The following is a 20,443-nucleotide window of genomic DNA, read 5'->3' as shown; positions in this document are numbered from 1 at the left end:
ATGAAGAGATGTTCAATCATTAGTCATTAAGGAAACGAGATACCACTATACATATATCAGAGTGGCTTAAAGAAAACCACACACTAAAAAAAAAAAAAAAAAAAAAAAAAAAATCCCCAAACAACAACAGCAAAACACAGGACTCCAAACCCTGACAATGTGAAGTTGCTGGGAGGATATGGAGTAAATCCAGGTCCTGTACGTTGCTGGGGGGAGGCCAAACGGAGCAGCCACTCTGGATAACTCCCTGGTGGTTTCTTACAGGATGAAACAGCACCTTACGGTGTGACCTGGTGACTCCATTGCCAGGGAGTTGTGACACTGAGACATGGAAACGTTCGTCCACACAGAGACGTGTGTGCCAATGACCATAGAGGCTCTATTCATAGTAGCCCCAAACTGAAAAGGGGGAGCCCAGATGTCCTTTCCGCAGAAGTGAAATACTGCTCAGCAGTAGAAGGGTGTTAGGCCAAGTGAGCTAAGCCAGACTTGAAATGTACACACCGTGTGAGTCCATGTATATGACGTTCCGGAAAAGGGAAGCTGTGGGGAAGAAAACAGATCAGCGGTTGCCTGGGTGGGGGTGGGGAGTTGACTAGAAAGTATCATGAGGGATTTTTTTGACGGGTGATGGACATATTCCAAATCTAGACTGTGGGGTTATGTGGCTGTAGAGTGGTCCCTTCTTATCCACGTTTCGCTTTCCATGGTTCCAGTTATCTGTGGTCAACTGTGGTTTGAAAATATTAAATGGAAGATTCCAGAAATAAATAATTCATACGTCTTAAGTTGTGTGCCATTTGAGGAGTGTGATGAAATCTCATGCTGTCCCGCTCCGTCCCACCCAGGACGTGACTCATCCCTTTGTCCAGAGTCCCCTGGTTGTAGACACTCCCCGCTGCTAGTCACTTAGGCGATGCCTCTTGTTAGATCCACTGTCCTGGTATCATGGCCTTGGCTCAAGGCACCTTATTTTTCTTAACAATGGCCCCAAAGTGCAGGAGCAGTGACGCTGGCCATTCAGGGATGCCAGAGAGAAGCCGTGAGGTGCTTCCTTTCAGTGTGGCAAGGCAGAAGTTCTCAACTTAAGGAAAGTAAAACATTATATGCTGAGGTTGCTGAGATCTACGATGAGACGAATCTTCCATCTGTGAAACTGAAGAAGAAAAAAGAAATTTGTTCTAGTTCTGCTGTCGCCCCTCAAACTGCAAAGGTTTGGGCCACAGGACGTGTGAAGTACTAGTTAGGATGGAAAAGGCATTCAGTTTGTGGGTGGGAGACATGACCAGAAACGTGTTCTGAGTGACGGCAACATGTTTCCCAGAAAGCATGGAGCCTCTAGAAAGACTTCAGCAATGGGCCCCAAACAGTGACCACATTCCCATAACTTTATTACAGTAGATTGTTACAGTTCTATTTATCAGTAGTTACTGTTGTCAATCTCTTACTGTGCCTGATTTATAAATGAAACTATCCTAGGTATGTATGTGTAGGAAAAAACAGTATATACAGAGTTTGGTACTGTCTGTGGTCTCAGGCGTCCACTGGGGGGTCTTGAAACGTGTTCCCCATGGATAAGGGGGGCTGCTGTATGTGTTTGTCAAAACTCTTAGGACTGTGCCACCTATAAAGGCTGAACCTTAATTGAATTTCACTGCAGTGAACTGGAATTAAAGAGAGCTAAGGTAGGGGGAGCCTGTTCTCCCGCCGCATGCTGAGCCCACCGTGTCTGAGGCTGCGCTGCGAGGCTTGCGCCCGCGTGCTTCCGGGTAAAGTCTCAGGGAAGTCACATGTGGAATTCTGTTGTGTTCGGCATGGCCAGCATGGGCCATGGATTTCCTACTTTTGCTTACTTTGGCATTTCCAGTGGAGACCAGTTGCTGGGTGTGTTAACTGCATGCACTTTACTCTTGGGTCTGTCGAAGGCTTTCTGTGTGAACCAGCGCACAGGTGCAAGCAGGCATTTCATCAGCTGTGGACTTTGCAGCTAGAAAGGTGCTCAAGTGCAACTGGGCTTGACTTGGTTTTCTTCACCAAAGGCTGCTGCCGGGGCAGGGGGCCCTTGAGGGGCTGCCAGGGCCGGTTCTGCGTCTGTGGCCCACTGAGCCTGCAGGGGCTGGGATGCATGTGGGCTTGCCGTGGTCCCCTCCATGGAGTGCAGGTCCTGGGCACAGTTGCCTGAGGTCATGTTCCAGGAGGCCTTGCTGATCTCATCCATCTGGAAAACTCACTGGATGGCTTGTCCCTGCCCGGAGACCCAGGGAGTGGGTGCAGCTGTTTGCAGATGTCACCAGTGATAAGGTAGTGAGAAGGCAGCTCCGTGCTCACCCCTGGCTGCCGAGGGGAATGTGGCAGGTGTCACCTAACTTTCACTCGGTTGATGGATGCTGAGTGGTGGGCAGCGGCAGGGCACCAGGCACCCAGCGAACGGGCCACTGGGGCTAAGGGCAGATGGAGAAGTGAGCCTGGACGAAGACCACTAGCAACTTCCTCACTGTGCTAAGGAGCTGTCATTCTGCCAGGACCGGGCCAGCTCATGGGCCGCTGTGCAGGCCCGGGTTTATGACAGAGCAGCAGGACGAGGGGAGTGCCGGGCACTTAACATATGGCCCTGACCCGGGCCATACTGCCCAGCCCAGTGGATCATGGCACAGTGAGCACTCACGTGGGTGTCCCCATTTGATAGGAGAAGAGTTTACCAAGGCCCTGCTGGTGGGTGCGGAGCCACAGGCTCCCTGGCAGGCTGCCTGGGGGCGGCAGGGCTGCATCACAGGCTCATCCTCTGCTGCTTTCCCTGCAAGCGTGGCCCACAGTTCGAGACTCCCTCCTTCTGAAAATGTCTCAGGGTACAGTTCAGTTGGGAAGACATAGTCTTAACCACAGAAAAGTCTAGATTTACTTCCTTCCAGTTGCCAAGGTGCCTCGCTGACAGGCAGGTTTTGCTGTATGAGTGACACTTTGGCCTCTTGTCGCTCACACCACCTGCCCCCAGGAACACCCTACAGACTCTGAATTTCTCCGAGGAATGGGCCTGTAGGGCACCAGGGGGTCCTGAAGGGGTGGCACATATGCCTCGCTGTGGCCCAGTGCAAAGGGAATTGTGCCTCCTGCTTTTTCTTTTTCCTGAGGCATCTTATATAACACTTAGAGTTAGCTTCCTGCGGAGGCTGGGAGAGCCAAGTGCCCTGTAGACAAGTAAATGTGTCACTTTACCATCCCAGATCTTTCATAAGGTGGATGTGGCTGCTTGTCACAGGGGCCCCTGCTGCTGTACGACAGTGTCCGCCTCCTTAGCGTCCATGGTGGGTGCAGACAGTGTGGGGGTGCTCAGAGGCACAACGGAGCCGCGTGTCACTTGTGTGGGCACCTCCTCTCAGCATGCATTGCTCCTCATCCGTAGTCCTATAGTGTCGGCCTCTTACAGGGGGCGCGTCTCGTGGTTATTTATTTACCCCCCCCAGATAAGCGGTTCTAGCCTGACGGGTGAGCTTTGCCTTCCAGGAACATTTCGTGAGACTTTTGGTGGCCCCGACTCAGAGGAGGCATCCTGGGGTGACTTCATGTGGCTGGCAGCCACGGTCCAGCCCCAGCCCTGGGACGGGGGGCTTGTGTGGGGTCACCGGAAGTGGCTATAGCCTGTGGGAGAACAATTACGTGATATTTGCGCTGGAAGGCAGGCAATGCCGATGGACAATTTCTCTTTAAAATAGATTTATTTAAGTAAAAATGGAGTAGATTTATGGAAGAGTGTTGAGAGACTTCAGGAGGTGTGGTGATGTGGCAGAAAGCATTGAGGGACGTCCACATGGCAGAGGAACGTGTGGCTCAAACCCAGGGGCGGCGGCCTTCCTTGGGTGACCAGGAAGAAGCAGGATTCTCTGAATTTTATTTCCTTCCTTGAGAAAAGAAGGGAGACAGTGGCCCCTGTTGATGTGGGGTCAAGGCTTCAGAGGCCACTGCTCCCCTCAGCCTACCCCCTCTCCTAGGATCTGTTACGTCCGATGGCTGCTGGAGTTGGAGCAAGGGAAGAAGTTACCAACCTGTGTTCCAAGAAACCTTCCCCGCGATGAGGGGCTGACTGATGCCAAGGGCCTGCTTCGTTTGAAAGGAAGCCTTTAAGCATCTTCTTTTTAATCACATGTCTCTGTGATGAAAGTAAGTAGGAAGAAAGAAACGTTAGGTGTAGGAGACAAAACTGCTCATAAAGAGGGAACTTCTGTTGTTTCTTCTTTCATACTTCTTACTTTCCTTCTGGTATACCTGAAAGCAAGGGTAGAAGAAAAAACAGGGATTCTGCCAGTTGCCAGCAGTCACCCCTGATCTTAAAACCCGTCTTGATGTGGATGAAACGGCTGGGAGCTTTGCTTCCCCCATTTAACTGTCTCAGTCCCTACGATGGGCATCACCAATTCTGTCTTATACATAAGGGCACTAATGTGCAGAGAGGCTGAGGAATTTGTCCCAGGCCACACAGCCACTTCCAGCCACTTCCAAAAGAACATGCCATTTCCAGTCCACAGGGAGCCCCCAGTAACCTGGGCATAGCTGTGACTATGAGAGACCATTTAGGCAACAAATGAAAGAGCAGCTTGTGGAGATACAGGGGACAAACTGACTGGCTGCCAAAGAAATGAAATATACAAGGTGTGTTGCAAAATGAAAAGCAGAGGGCCCTGTGTGCTAAGGGGACAGGGGCCAATCTCAGTCCTTGCATGGAATTATAATATTGGCTTTCCTAAGACCCAAATGATGGGGCTAAGCCTGCCTGATAATCCTCTCTGTACATCAGGGGCTCCTCCTTTCTCTTCTCTTCATCTGTTCTTTCCCTTGTTCACTGAGCAGTTACTTTGTATCAGGTAGGATGCCTTTAGCTATGAGTAACAGGAACCCCACCCCGCAAAATGTTCTAAATAGTGAGTGGGTTGTTTTCTCACTTAATGATTCCTGGAGTGAGAACATTTTAGAGTGGTTGTTTGAGGAGCTCACTGACATCCCCTAGGACCATGGGTGCTTGACTTTCCCTCTCTGTAACCCTCAGCATATTGGTTTTGTCTTTGGCTGACTCCCTCATGGTCACAAAATGGCTGCTGAGGTTCTTGCTGTCACATGCAGGTACAAGCAGATCTGTCAGAAGAGGAGGACCCAGCTCTTCCTGCATGTCACTTGGTAGCAGCATGGAAACTTTTTTCCCAGAAACTTTTCAAGAGACTTTCCCTTGTCTCTCGTTGGCCAGGTCTACGAGCTGTCTGCTAGTGAGGAGAACTGGGGTGATGGCGACTGGCTGAGGGAAGCGCGGTGGGCTCCGTGGAGGAGGGTGGGTTACATGAACAAAACTGGGATCCTTTCACTACGGAGTGAGGGGAGAAGAGTTGGACCAACAACTGGAAATGTGGCCACACATTTTTAAGAATGTATTTATTATGGGAAATGTCAAACACAAGGGGGAAGCGCATAGTGGATTTCCAATTACTCAGCTCCCAGTTTCTAGAGTTATCAAGTTTTGACAGTTGTAGTTCATCTCTGTCCTGCCCTTCAGCTCCTACTCAAGTATTTTGAAATGAATTCCAGATGCTTCATGTCTCATAAATGGGCTCTGTACATATACCGAGTACCTTCTAGAGGCCCGGTTGCAGGTCCAAAGAGAAAAGCTCTGGGACAAGAAATCAGTGAAGGCTGACACGGTATTAACTACCTTTTGCTGAAGAGAACAGAGTAAATTCCCTGAAACAAAGGAAAATGCGGTATCCAGGGAGCAGGGTTCCTGCCAAGCTTTTGTTTGGCTGCACCTGCAGCCCTTGGGTGTGAGGGGCGTTCAAGGCGGACAAGGAAGGTGAGTGGAAGTTGAGCATCTCGTTTGTCATTTCCACTCCCAGGCGGATGAGGTGAGCGCTTTCTAAGAGTGGGTTTTGGTTGGGTGACACCTGTTTCTGCATGTTAATAGATTGCTGGGCTGAGATAGAGCCGCTGATGTCACCTGCAGGTGTGTGAGCCTGTGGTGGCGGTCTGCTGTGTGGCATTTGTTTCACAAGGCGTTGCTAGCCACATCTGTCCTCTGCTGTGAGAGCACAGCCCCAGCAGGCTGAGGACAGAGATGTTTTCAACCAGAGCAGAATGTCAGATGTTGCAGGTTGACTCCAGGCTGGGCTGTAAACACATGTACTTTCCCTGTGGCCTGAGTTTATTTGAATTAGTTGTGGAACAAAATAGAAATGTTATTTCTTTAAAATAGCATGGTGGCAGTGAGAGCGTGTTTCCACACACCCTTTCTGCATCCCTTGAGCCCACCAGTTTTAGTGCAGGTTGAAGGGAACCGTCTCCTTCTGTGTGTACGAAATAGGAAGCCTGTCTTCAGATTTTCCTGCAGTTTTTAAACACTGCTCCTTTGACGAGAGTTTTTCATGCCTCAGGAGGGGCAGCACCTTTGTGTGTGACATGAAAAGAAACTCACCATTTCTCTAAATGCTAGTCCCCATTTTGACACGACAACTAAAGGTCACCTCACGGCGCTGAATCAGTTAGAGCTTCGTGTTCAGGATATACTCGACCTGAACTGATTTTATCTGCCTGGGCTTTGTAAGATGTTAGTGTTGGCACAGTGGGTTTAAAAACAGAAGTCTTTTGCATAACTATATTTGAAAAAATCTGAAAAAAAAGACAGACAGAGTGAGAGAAAGAGAATGGAGTAATGGCATGAAATGGTGCCATTTGCCTCAATGTGTGTGTGGTGCGGGTGGCTTCTGCAGCAGTTACGCTGCTCTGAGTGGAGCTTTCTAGAACGTGCGAGTTGTGGTTGGATGCCCTTTGCGTTGTGTTGTGTGCTGTGCACTTCGGTGCTACGTGAGACTCTGCCGACCCCAACACATTTAACTTGACAAGCACAGCTGGGCCGCTGGCGTGCAGTCCAGGCCATGAAAGAAAACACAGACAATCTATTCATCAGAACGCTGTGACAGGGGGACACTGGGGCAGCTCCGGCAGGAGTGCACCTGCAGGAAGCAGGAGGAATAAGATCAACCGGGCCCAGGGAGAAGGCAGAGGAGACACAGCTGCTGTTGACCTCTGATGCCTCCCATGGCCAGGGGCTTGGCCAAAGGTGAAAGTGGATCGCATTTCCAACCCGTGGAATCTGATTTCCGGGAGCTCTGCAGTCAGGAGGAGCAGATGGCCGCACCAGGGGCCTGGCACCCAGTGGCAACCAAGGCAGGAAAAGGCCAGCTTGCATCTGAAGGAGGCACCCGGTTCCTGACCTGTGGGACCACCCCCTCCATCTCCCCAAAGAGGGAGGAGAGGAGGCAGCTTCTGGAACCCTTGGGAAGCCTTTTTTTGACCACAGGTCCAGTCACCCCAGCCTGGTTCACACCCCTGCCTGGCCCCAGTCCACCTGCCTCTTCCTGCTTGCATCTGCGATTTGCAGCTGGTTTCACACCCTGCCCTTCTCCCCGGACAGCAAGCTTCCCATTTGTGTGTGCAAGTGAGCTTGTCACCTCAACAGCCCTTTGCATTCCTGTGTAACGGCTTGGGGAAGGCCCCTCGCCACCCCAGCTGCAGTAAGAGGCTGAGTGCCTGTCACTCAAGCTTTCCGGAGTGGCCACAGGGAGCCAGGCCTGGGCTGGGGTGTGGCTTGCTGGCCCAGCATGTACTTCACTCAATTATGGAGTTGGTGCAGGAGACAGAAAGCTGGGGCACCTGAGCTCCTTCCTCTTGGCCAGAAGCTCCACACAGGTCTGCACTGTAGAGACCACGAGCTTTGGAGACGGACAGACGGACTTGGGCTTGAGGCCAGCTCCTCCACTCCATAGCTGGGTGTTTGTGTAAGTCCAGCCCTCACAGAGAGCCCGGCAAAGAGCCCCCAGGAAGTGGTAGTGGGCTGCATCTTGGGGACCAGACGGGGGCTGCTTATTAAATGCCCCCCCAACCGTTCCCATGGGCTGCACTGTTCTCCCAGGTGGGACTGATGCTGGAAGTTACTGTCACTCTGTTGAACCAAAGTCGCCTGCAAATTCTGCAAGGGCTTCAAGGAGTGGCAAGGTGCCTTTCTTTTTTTTAAATGGTTTTGTCTCAGTATTGCGTTCTATAAAATGTTTCATAGCTCCCAAACCAAACCAGGTGCCAGCCTCATTTCAGAAACCTTTTGTTTTCTTCTGTGTTGCTATAAAGCTCAATGAATTTCTACAGCACATTAAAACACCAAAAACAGCAAAAACAAAACATAAAACTGTCATCTAGGACTGAGGTCCTTGACACATATGGTTGAGTGACTAAAAAAAAAGCAGCAGGCAAACCCCAAGCCACTGAAAAGCCTGTGGCTTCTCCCTTAGGGACAACATTTGAAGGTGTGCTGTGGTGAGCTGCCTCTGGAGAGACCAGAAGGTTATGTTCCTGGCTACTGCCCGTTGGTCCCTCCCCACACCCCTCCGCATACGTCCTGCTCCTTGACCTGGAACGAGGAACTCAGAAGCTAACCCTCGCTGTTATTAAATTGTAAACTTTAAATTCAAATCCACACAGGGTAGGTGGTGGGAATTTGAAAACAGGGTGAAATCCTGCTCTTACAAAGAGGGAACAAAAGCGCCCTGTCTTTTGGTGGTCACTAATCCGGTGTTTGCCCCTTATTGTCACTACGTCATGTCTGAAAAACTTGGAATTATTTCCAATTAGTGGGTTTAAGTGGCTCTTGCTCTCTGAGCCGTTGACCCCCAGGTTTGTTTGGCAGGATTTTCTCCCCGGTCTTCACCTGGCCGCACATTGTTTTGCTGTCGGGTCTGAACCGCTCCGGGATCCTGCAGGACGGTCCTCACCGTGCAGCTCGGGGGCTGTTGTGAAGTTTGCGATGACAGATGGCAGAGGCATGAAAGGCACTTCTCTGGGCTTTGTGACAAGGCATTTGGTGTTTAGAATCCCTTTTTCTCTCTCGTTCTGGAGGCACGGCTGTGGTTGCTGCCAGAGCTGTGACATGGCCCGATTAGGACAGTGAGGCCCTCGCATGTCGCACCCATCGGCTCGCAGACTCCACTCCTCCCGTCCTCCCGGCCAAGCCTCGGCCAACCCGAGGGCTGCAGCCAAGTGCTCTGGTGGGAGAGCTCCTCGGCAGTCTGGCTCCCAGACACTGGGGTTCCACTGGACAGGAACTCGCCTGATCGCTGGAGCTGAGGGAACCAGAGTTATGAAGAAGGAGGGCAGAGGGGGCCTCTGGCTCTGCTTATGAACGGGCATTTGTAATGAGCTGCTTCTCGGGTGCCGGCTGGACCTAGAGGTCGGTGCTGAGGCTGTTTCCATGTGGAAAAGCCCAGAGGTACAGACAGAAGGAAAAACAGAGTTTTAAAACTGGTGCAAGCTCCAAAGCGCTGTGTATGGCCCTCGGTGTCCCCCCTGGACATGTGTTCCTTGTCGCTTCTTTCTAGCGCCCCAATGGGGACACAAAGCTCCTCACGTCGAGTTAAACCAGGAAGCAGTCACCCGTTGTACAGAGGCTGTGGCCGTCCACTGGCCAGGCCGAAGGGCAAGTAGGTCTCTGCTGCCCGTATTTACACATTAGTAGAAATTGTGGATTTCTGGCTTCTTTGGAAGACTGTGCAGCCCAGCAGCACCTGGCCCTGTCCCATGTGGCAGCCACCAGCTGGAGCCCTGGGGCGCTGCCACCTTTGACAGGCTCACACTCCCTGGGTGTTTTTCCTTCTTGTACCAGCCAACTATACTCCCTTCCCTGACTAACCCCCGTAGGCATTTGGGTTTGCAAATCTCTTATTTGTTCTAAACCCCTCAGATAATCTGAAATGTAAATATGGAACAAGGACCCCTAGAATCCATCCTAATAAAATAATCCAAGACGCAGGAAACAGGTCATGTTACAAAGATTATTCTCTGTTATTCATAATATACAAATTGGAAGCAATGTAATAGGAGGAGCAGGCTGACTTCATTACAATAATGGAATATTATGTGGCTATGAGCGTGGTGCTCAGGCAGAGTTTTGATAACACAGAAAGATGCTCATGATACCAAGTTGAGTTAAAAAAAAAGTGTGACATTAGTTGTGCTTGCAGCACACGCCAGTTATCTCCCCAAATGTAAAAGCAGTTGTCAACGTGCGTAAAGTAAGACTGGAAGCAAATTTGTCAAAACAGTAAGAGTGGTTTGACAATGGAAGTATCCATGATAATTTCCTCTTTATTTCATTCTAGGCTTTCCACGTTTTCTACAATTTTCTACAATGAAAGTGCAGAGCTTTTATATTCAGAAAAAACCCCCACAAAACCATTAATAAACAAGGCAGAAACAGAAGCCGAGGAGATGAGGGGATTTTCCCCAGGTCACCCAGCTGGTTGGGGACAGGATAGGAACACAACCCAAATTTCCCAATCCTGAGAGGGACTCGACCCACTCCTGAGGGTCAGGCTGCCCACAGCTGTGCACCCGGCATTTCGGGACGGCCCCCTCTCTCACCGGGGATCTGAGCGTTCTCTGGGGTACACTCATCTGTGCAGGGCACATTTAACTTTAGGTCATTGTTTTGCCTTCAGCGGTGAGTGGTCTGTGAGAGCCAGACAGCTGTGGCCTTGAGCAGAGGTCAGGGCTCATTTAGGTGTTACTCCGCTCAGCTAGGTTCACTGCTCCTGTGACCTGTGGTGTGTTTCCTTGGGGTGCACTTAGGCTGGACTGTCTCCCATTTCTGTTATTTCTTCCTCTTGCTCTACTTCTTCTGCATTAGGGAGAAGGCCAGACCCCTTCAGTGGGAGGGAGGTGACACGGTGCTTAGAAGAGCCCCCGAGTGCTTCTCCGACTCCATCACCATGGTAGCTGTTTCGGGAAGATCCGAGTCCTCTCCTAACCCCTGTGACCACCTGCTCTGGGGAAATTGCTCACATCTGTTCTTTCTTTCTCAGAGCATCTCCCCCGGTGTAAAATGGGAGGAAAATATTTCTGCTGCACAGCTGTCTCCCGGGCCTGTGGGACAGGTCTGATGCGAGGCGCTCAGTAAAGGTTTTCGTGGTTACCCAGGAGGAAGAGCGCAGACCTGAACACAAGGGAGCCCCACCGCCTGAAGGTGGGCTCATGTTGAGCCGAGATCACAGGGACCCAAAGCTGTTCATTTTTCATTTTCCTATGGCAGGACATTGGGCTGTGCAGTGACCCAGAAGGCCACTCCATCTTGTAGACACGTCCTTGGGAAGTCGCACTCGCTTCAGGCTTGTGGAGATACCATGTGTTCACAAGTGCCTCTCAGCCATGGGAATGTGAGGCCCTCGGACCCACCTGGGAACAGCCAGTGCTGTCCCTTCCTGTGTTTTCCAGGCCCAGTGTCTCTCTCTTCCAGCGTGCGTCTGTGGATTAATCAGCTTTTGCTTCCGTAATGCAGTCCAATTCTTGGCCCCGGGCCTGGGGAACAAGCCTGCTGTCCCGGTTGGAGCTCTGGTGCTGGGTAGACTTTGCCAGTCAGCAGCCTCGTGCCCAGGGTCCCAGGGCCAGTGTCTCACTGTGGCCTCGTGGCCAACAAATCTTGTTCTGATCAGGCACCTGCTGGTCAGTGTTTCTAGCCAGTGGGAGGACGTGCAGATGGTGTCCTGGGGGCAGTCGGGTGAGCTGGCGGCTAGGCAGGCAGGTGCCTTCCCACGGTGCTGACTGATGGTTTCATGTCTTACGTACTTCTGTATGGTGGAAGATTATTTTTCTATGCTTCTGAAAGGACTTCTAAAATCAGGGCCTCTGGGAGAACTTCTGGCTGTTGGGAAAAGGAATACAAATCAGAAATAAAGGAATCAAGATACCCAAACCTAAGTTTACCTGTTAAAAAAATATAATTGGTGAAGGAAGGGGTGGGGCCTCTTGGCCTGGCGGCCCTAGGCCTGGCTGGTGTGGGTCACAGCAGGATGTTGTCTGTGCATGGCAGGGGTGGAGCAGGACGGTGGGGTCGGAGCAGGACACTGCGTGTGCCCGGTGGGGTTGGGCTGGAGCTGGCCCTGAAGCTCCCGTCTCAGATCTGCCTCTCAAGCACCTCTGTTTTCACTTTACTTTGACTTGGAATTACCAGCTCATTGAACTTTGGCCTGACTTCACATTCTGAAACAAAGCATGTGTCTCAATTCTGTGAAGAAAGGTGTTTCGGAGGAGTGATGACTCAACTTTTATTTTGAGCCCAAATGAAAAGACTCCACCTAAGAGGCAATAAGGAAATAAACATTTGTTATATTTGTATCTATTTTTAACTTTTATTTCCAATTACATAAGTAATACATGGAGCACATTCTTCTTATAAAATTCAGTCCTCCCTGCCCCCCCCCCCCACCGCCCTGACCAGGCCCCCTCCCCGAGGTCACCACTGTTAACAATTTGATGGGTGTCTTTGCATGTGATTTGCATGCGTTTATGTGTGTGTATGTGTATAGAGAAACAGAGAGTTTTATGTGTGTGTAGTTTTGCACGAGTAGTAGCCTAATCCATATATTGTTCTACAACTGTTTTTCCCACAGAATGATCTATCTTGGAGGTCATTCTGTCATTAAGGAGCCGCCTTATTTAAATCACTGACATGCTCAGTGCTAGATTTATTTCTTGATAGATGGAAAATGCTTGTATTTCTCAGTGTCTCTAAGTCAAGCTCTGTTTCAGCAACAAAATCAATTTTTCTTCCACCCAGAGCGGTGGGTACTATTTTCAAAGGAAGGAATCAGTAAAAAAAAGTACGATTCACAGGAGAGGAGGGGCAGCCAGGGCGGTGCTTGCCTGCGGCCGGTGGGACGGGGGCCTCGTGACCCCAGTGTCAGTGTGTGGTCCTCGGGAGCCGGGCACGTGGAGCAGCAGGGAGGATGATCACTGCGTGCCCCTGTTTGTGTGAAGGAAAGGCTGGGAGGACGCACAGACACGAGTGCGCGCGGACACACGCATGCGCGATCAAGCCTGTCGCTGGTCATGGGCAGGGGTGCAGAGGGAGGCCCTCTCAGCCTCCACGTGCTTGCGTTACTATAGCACCTGGGTCAGCATGGTTAGCGACCATTGAGGAGTTTCCTCCGGTGGCCCTGGCCCGTGCATCCCAGTGTCCCCAGCAGCCTCAGCTTTCCCTGAGCCCAGTGCTGCACGCCGTGGATCTCTGTTCGCCCAGAGTTGGCCTCTCTCAAGAACGGAGTGCGTTCCTTCTCAGGTGTCCAACTCTCTTCTGGGCTCGGAGTCATCTTCCAGAAGGGCCGTCTGGCTTGCAGCTGGGGCTTGCCGCGCCCCCAGGGCAGGCCGGCCTGCTGCCTGAAAAGTGGTGTTTGGCTAACGTTTCTCACACTTGCTCATGAAATCTGCCAGTCACTGGCTGGATCCGGGCGACATGCTCAAACAGGCTTGCCACTGCGTTACCCTCAACTGTTTTCAGGGTTTCCTGGCCTGCGATCCAGGATGTTGTTTTGTGAGAGGTCTGCAGAATGCAGTGTAGGAAGTGGGGGTGTGGTGTCGTGTCTCCAGGCAGACGGCGGCCTCCACACGTTCAGGACAGCCTGGGATGCGTGAACTTGGATCTGAAAGTGAAATTGTTCAACGTGTCAGCATGCGCTGAATTTGTAGATCTTGTGAGGAGTGGCGATTGGGCTTCTTTTAAAGTACATCAAAGTGCTCTGGTACAGGACCAGACGGCCGGTATAAAGGGCAGAGCACGGACGCTCGGCCCCCAGTGAGAACAGACAGCAAAACGCAGGCCTGGGCCCAGCCTTACCCCCACTTCCAGGGGCCCCTCTGAGTGGGACGCAGTGGTAACCCATGACTAGACCTCGTTTCTGATAATTCAACTTCGGGGGTTAATTTCCCATTTCTTTAAAGTATGTGTTGCCTTTCTAGTTTGGGCAAGAAGTCCCGCATTCACATGTTGGATAATCCTCAAGATTTGTTCTTTCTTTCTCTCTTTCCATCATGGCAAGCTTGGCTCACTTGGTTGCTGACAGTGGAGGCCATCTATTCACCTCTCCTTGTAGGGACATAAAACTCACAACATTCGTTTGAAGAGAAACATGACTACTTGGATAAATAATATTTTAAATGATTCCCACAAGACTTTACCTGGACAAATATTTAGCATACTTATAACGGAGAGACTGCATCTGCCTTCTCTCTCTTTTCAGCCAGAGCTTTTAGAGTCAGTAAAGTCTGAGACACTTGCATCCCCTCAGAGGTAATGGTTGTGTGGCTGACCCAAACCCAGTGCCCTTCACTGGTTACTGGCCATCGGGTCCCCTGCCTCCACCAAACCACCCAGCAGAGGCTAGAAAGGACAGGAGGAGCGAGGACCGAGTTCCAAGGCGACCTGCCTGGTCCTGTGACCTCAGGCTACACGACGTAGCTCTGCTAGGTTTTGCTTCCGTCCAGAAATTTGGGTTTATGACACAGTACCTCCCGTCCAGAAGGTTTTGTGAAGCAACTGCTGTAACCCACGTGAATGCACCAGGCAGTTAGAGCAGCTGCTCCGTGAATTCTCGTTTCCTTTCTTTATCCCAAATATGCTTACATGTAACACCCCGGTAAGAACCAGAACCTTCTCCACCCCGTCCCTTCCTAGCCCCAGAGAGAAAGTCAGTGGATGGGGCTGAGATTCTCATTCTTGTTAGTAGTGTAGAAGTTGTTCTAATTGGTGCCAGCCTCAAATCCTGCGCTTGATCTGGATGGATGGCCATCTAGAGACACGGCTGCCCCTGCAGGACAGGGAGGACGAGGGATGCTGTCATGGGGACTTCAGTTCCTTCAGTGGTTTACTCATGAGGAGGAAATTGCATCTTCAAATAATAATATAACTGGAAGGAAGTTTCCAGTGTCTGGGCGCCACTTAAAACTTACGAATAATGTCCAAGCAGAGGGAAATTCATAGTGATGGGACCAAACCTGTCTGTGTAAAGAGAATCACAGTGCAAACTGAAGATGCCAGCCCAGTGCTGTGTGTTGAGCAGACTGATTGATCATACAGCTAAGTCTAGAGCACTTTCTGCATGGACTGTTTTGGAAGTGGGTTCTGCCTTAGGTTTTAGAAACCCTCTATTTTATCTTCAAGGTGGCCATCTGGGGACATCTGAGATGCTGTTTTGCTATCACCCTGTAGACTCTTTGGGTACTTTGCATTTACATGCCTCACACACCACCTCACACTGTCTGTCCGTCTAGGCAGACATGCAGACACAGCGAGTTTCTGACTGTGTAGACCTGGAAATTCAAGAACTTGTGATAAAGTAAAATGAAATGCCTCGGATTTTTTTTTTTTAAAAGAGCCTCGTTGAGATCTAATTCACACACCATAATATTTGCCCATTTAAAATATACAATTCAATGCTTTCTAGTATATTCAGAGTTGTGCATCCATCACCACAGTCTAATTTAATAAAATTTCTGTCAAACCCCCCAAAGAAATCCTGTACTCATTACTACCCTCCCCCAACCTTAGGCAAGACCCAGTCGACTTTTTGTCTCCTTCAGATTTGCCTATTCTGGCCATTTCATGTGAATAAAATTATACAATAGGTGGCATTTTGTGATTGACATCTTCATGTAACATAATGTTTTCCAGATTTACGCGTGTCATAGTCTGTATCAGAATTCCATTCCTTTTTACATTCCAAATACTATCCCCTGTATGGGTATGCTACATTTTTTTTAACCATTCATCAGTCGATGAACCTTGAGTTGTTTCTACTTTTTGGCTATTGTGAAAAATGCTATCAACAGTCGTGCACAAGTTTTTGGTGTGGATATCTGTTTTCATTTCTCTAAGAGTGGGTTTGATGGGACGTGTGGTAACTGTATGTTTAACATTTCGAGGAACTGCCTCTCTGCTTTCCAGAGCGGCTGCACCAGCACATCCCTTCGCAGTGCCTAAGGTTCCTGTTTCTTCATGTCCTCGCCAACACTTGTTATTGTCTGTCTCTTCTTAAAGCCTCCGAGTGGCGGTGCAGTGGTGTCTGAGTGGGCTCTTGATTTGTGTTTCTCTAATGATGAATAATGTTGAGCACTGTTTTGTGTGCTTATTGGCCATCTGTAGATCTTCTTTGGAGAAATGTCTGTTCAGGTCCTTGACCCATTTGTAAAACGGGGTTATTTTTACTAGTGAGCTGCAAGTGTTCTTTATATCCTGAATACAAGTCCCTTATCAGATATATGATCAGAAAATATTTTCTCCCATTCTGTGGGCTGTCTTTTCTCTTTCTTGATGATGTCCTTTGAAGCACAAAAGTTTTGAATTTTGATGAAGTCCAACATATGTAATTTTTTCTCTTGTTGCTTTTGGTATCATATCTAAGAAACCATTGCCCAAACCAAGGTCATGAAGATTTACTCTTATGCTTTCTTCTAAGAGCATTATACTTTTAGCCCCTATATTTAGGTCTGTGATTCATTTGTGTTTGGTGTGAGGAAGGACTCGGACTTCCTTCTTTGCGTGCGGATGCCATCATCCCAGCACTCATTGCTGAAGACTAGTCTTTCCCCATTGACTTGTCTCAGCACCTTGTGGGAAGAGCAATGGGCCACAAATGTCAGGATTTACTTCTGGACGGTCCACATGTCTCTCCTACATCACACCACACTGTCCTGGTTACTGTAGTTATGCGGTAAGTTTTCACATTGAAAAGTGTCAGTCTTACAACATTATTATGTTTTTGAAGTTTATTTTGGCTATTCTGGGTCCCTTCTACTTTCATGTGAATTTTAGGAGCATTGTGTCAATTTCTGAGAAACAGGCAGCTTGGATTCTGATGGGGATTTCATTAAATCTGCAGATCAGTTTGGGGAGTGTTGCCATCTTAACAATATTAAATCTTTTATCAATGAACATGGGATGTGTTTCCGTTTATTTAGATGTTTAATTTCTTTCAACATATTTTGTGGTTTTCAGTGTACAAGTCTTACACTTTTTTTAAAAAAGATTTTATTGGGGAAGGGGAACAGAACTTTATTGGGGAACAGGGTATATATCCCAGGACCCATCAGCCCCAAGTTAAGTTGTTGTCCTTTCAATCTTAGTTGTAGATGGCGCAGCTCAGCTCCAAGTCCAGTCGCCATTGTTCAATCTTAGTTGCAGGGGGCGCAGTCCACCATCCCTTGCGGAAGTTGAACTGGCAACCTTGTGGTTGAGAGCACGCGCTCCAACCAACGGAGCCATATGGTACACTTTTTTTTGTTACATTTTTTCCCTAAGTGTTTCATTCTCTTTGGTGCTATTATAAATGCAGTTGTTTTCTTAGTTTCATTTTTGGATTGTTCATTGTTAATGTATAGAAGTATGAGGTGTGATTAAAAAATACAGTGAATGTCTAAATTTAAAAAAATTATTACAGTAAAAGACACATTGCCATTAATTCCCCTCAATATACGCCCCCTCGCTTTGAACATTCTCCCCCATCGTTCTTGCCACTTTCTGAAGCAGTTCTGGACGTCCTCTTTCGTGAGTGTCTTTAGTTGTGCCGTCGTAGCTGCCTCGATGTTTTGAATCGATTCACAACGTTTACCTTTCATGGTCATTTTGACTTTGGGGAAGAGCCAGAAGTTGCACGGTGCCAGATCCAGTGAATAAGGTAAATGTTTTTATTTGGCAGAAATTACTGTATCAGAAGCGATGTGTGACATGGTGGAGCCTTTCCATTGTGATCAATAAATATGGTGCACGCTGCTGCCGAGTGCCATCCAAAAGAAAGGCAGGGAACTTCAATACGGGAAGTGGCATGTCGAACCTTAGTAACAGGGTGTGACAAGTTTCAACTGTTTCAACTTGTTCGGTGCTGTCATGTGTGAGCTACCATTGAAATAAAGTGTGTTTTAAAATATGCCATAAATCATCCTCTATCATGACAACACTCCGGTGTCACATCGCTTCTGCTATATGGCAATTTCTGTCAAAGAAAAACATTACGGTGTGTCCTCATCCACCTTATTCACCGGATCTGGCACCGTGCGACTTCTGGCTCTTCCCCAAAGTCAAAATGATTCAGGACATCCATGCAGCCACGACAGTGCAACTAAAGACACTCACGAAAGAGGACTTCCAGAACTTCAGAAAGTGGCAAGAATGATGGGATAAGTGTGTTTGAAGCAAGGATGAGTATTTTGAGGGATGTTAAAGGCAATATGACTTTTACTGTAATAAATTTTTTAATTTAAACATTCACCATATTGTTTGATCACATCTCGTAAAATTAATTTTGGCATGTTCGTCTTATATCCTGCAACCTCGCTGAACTAGTTTTTTAGTTCCAACAGATTTTTAGTGGATTCCTTAGGATTTTCTCTATATAAATCATGGCGTTTGCAAACAGAGATAGCTTTACTTCTTCCTTTCTAATCTGCACACCTAAAGGACAATTATAAAGCGTTCCTCTGCATCTCTAAGATTTTTGTTTCTAAGTCTATTTTCTAATTTTAGTATATCCATTCCCGCTCTGTGGTTGCTGTTTGCATGATGTATCTGTTCTCATTGTTTCACTTTGAACTTATTTGTGTCTTTGAATCTAAAGTGTATCTCTTATCGAGAGAGCATTGTTGAATCTTGTTTCAATCTGGTGTGACAGATTACTCAGTGGTTAATGAAAGTGTTTGGGTATCAGCCCATGGTGTGTGGGTCAGCAAAAGTGGTGGCATCCAGCCAGGGATGACATAGGTTTTTCCTTTATGAGCCAAGTTCACAAGTGTGCAGTTGTCTCAGGTTCAGACCTGGGAGAGGTGGTGCAGGGACCCTGGCCTCCTGAAGCCCGGCAGGTTCTCGGGGTCCAACCAGCACTCGCGTCCCGCACCTCTGAGCAATGCGCTCACCAGGGCTGCACCTTGTGTTGTATTCTTTGGCACCCCATGATTTGGATAATTTCCAGTTTCCTAAGATCATACACAAAAACTCAAATGACCTTGTGGAAGTTTATTTCCAGGCAGTCTCCTTGCAAAGCCGATGAATTATTTTTGTCACAGGCATAATAAATTGTTAACTTTGGAAATGTTTTTTGTAAAGAAAACAACCGTGGGGTTATTTTCTTTTAGACTTTCAATTATTTGCAAGGATACATCAGTACAAAGAAATGAGATGGGCTTGTCATAACCCAGATGACGGCACTGCCCTTTGGGAATGCTCCCTGGGGTAGGAAGAGGGCAGGAGCCAGGTAACAGATTAGGCAGACATTCTTGGGCAAAGTGTGGTAATGAAATCTGGGTGGCGAAGGACGAATACCCTGAGACGGATCCCTGGGAAACTGCACGTGTAATAGGCACCATGCAGGTCCATTTGGGGCCGAGGGCAGCAAACTGACGTGGGGGGTGGGGGCGGGTTCTTTGCAGCTGAGGGAACTTTTCATTGCTGTGTTGGAGCTTTAAGGACAGATGTGTTCATCTGACAACTGACATTCAGATGCTGGATATAAATGAGGCCCAAGGACTGGGTAGATAGAAACTGTTAGATGGACAATGACATGTTTAGTTTCTGTTGGGAGGGGTGGTTATTACAATACAGACCCACTCAAAGAGATTGTTTTCCTAAAATAAATATTCCTTGAAGGCACATACTCTGTTGCCAACAGAATAGCAAAGTTTGCTTTTACATATTATTTCAATTTGAAAATCAAAGATGAAAAAGGATGCTTGGAAAAGGCTGTGTTTAGGGAGGCTCGGGGCTTGCATTAATTTCCTGGCAGATTAGAGAATAAAGTGGGAGAGAGGTTAAAGCAAGGACTTGTCTGCCAACTTGATTGGAGGAGGAAGATCAAGGGAATTGTCTGGGACCAGGGAATGGCTATTTTAAGCAGATATGAACCAGAGTCTGTTCACCTTCACAGATTCTTCTTGGGTCAGGTCAGCCTGGTGGCACTTGCTACAGTTAACTGTGTTAGTAGATTTATTCCTGTATCTCACTGGGGTAGACCTGCATCTCTCACCTTTGCTTATCTCTAAAGTTAAAACAAACCACAAAATAACACAGATGAAGGAAAAAAATGACTCATCCTTTTGTGTAGTTTAAAAAACATTTCTAATAGGAAAAAAAAATCCCCAAGCAAAAGTGTTAGATTAAAGTGATTATGTAAAAATTAAAGATCTACTGATTTCAAAAGCTAAAAATGTGACACAGTAGAGGAATATCTAAACAAATATGACTGAAAATGGTTTAATTTCCTTCCTATATAAAAACTCTCTATAAATAAATAAGAAAAATACTAACATCAGAGTATATAAATGGGAACAATATATAACAATTTGAAGAAGACATATGCATGGCTAATGAATATGTAAACAAACTAAATTATTAGTGATCAAAGGAAAGCAAGTTAAAATCAGATAATTTTTTACTTTGTTAAATTAGCAAAAACTTTTGAAAGAATAATACTCAGCTCTAGTAAAATGTCTTAAGACAGGCGAGCTTATACACTAGGAGAAGGAATAAAAATTGATACAATCTTTCTGGAAACTGAATTGGTGATGTGTCAAGGGCTTTAAAAGGGTTAAATATTTTTTTTTTTTT

General features: G+C 47.9%; 1 protein-coding gene across 1 annotated transcript in view; it reads left to right on the top strand.

The window, feature by feature from the left end:
- The window catches only part of ACOXL (acyl-CoA oxidase like), a 288,665-nt gene that overhangs the window by 90,303 nt on the left and 177,919 nt on the right, over window positions 1-20,443 (top strand). The gene's annotated exons all lie outside the window — the stretch shown is intronic.

The sequence above is a fragment of the Rhinolophus sinicus genome, linkage group LG05, assembly GCF_036562045.2.
Source record: "Rhinolophus sinicus isolate RSC01 linkage group LG05, ASM3656204v1, whole genome shotgun sequence".
NCBI classification, from domain to species: domain Eukaryota; kingdom Metazoa; phylum Chordata; class Mammalia; order Chiroptera; family Rhinolophidae; genus Rhinolophus; species Rhinolophus sinicus.
Note: the sequence above shows the minus strand (reverse complement) of the source record. Positions and strands in the feature narration are given on the sequence as shown.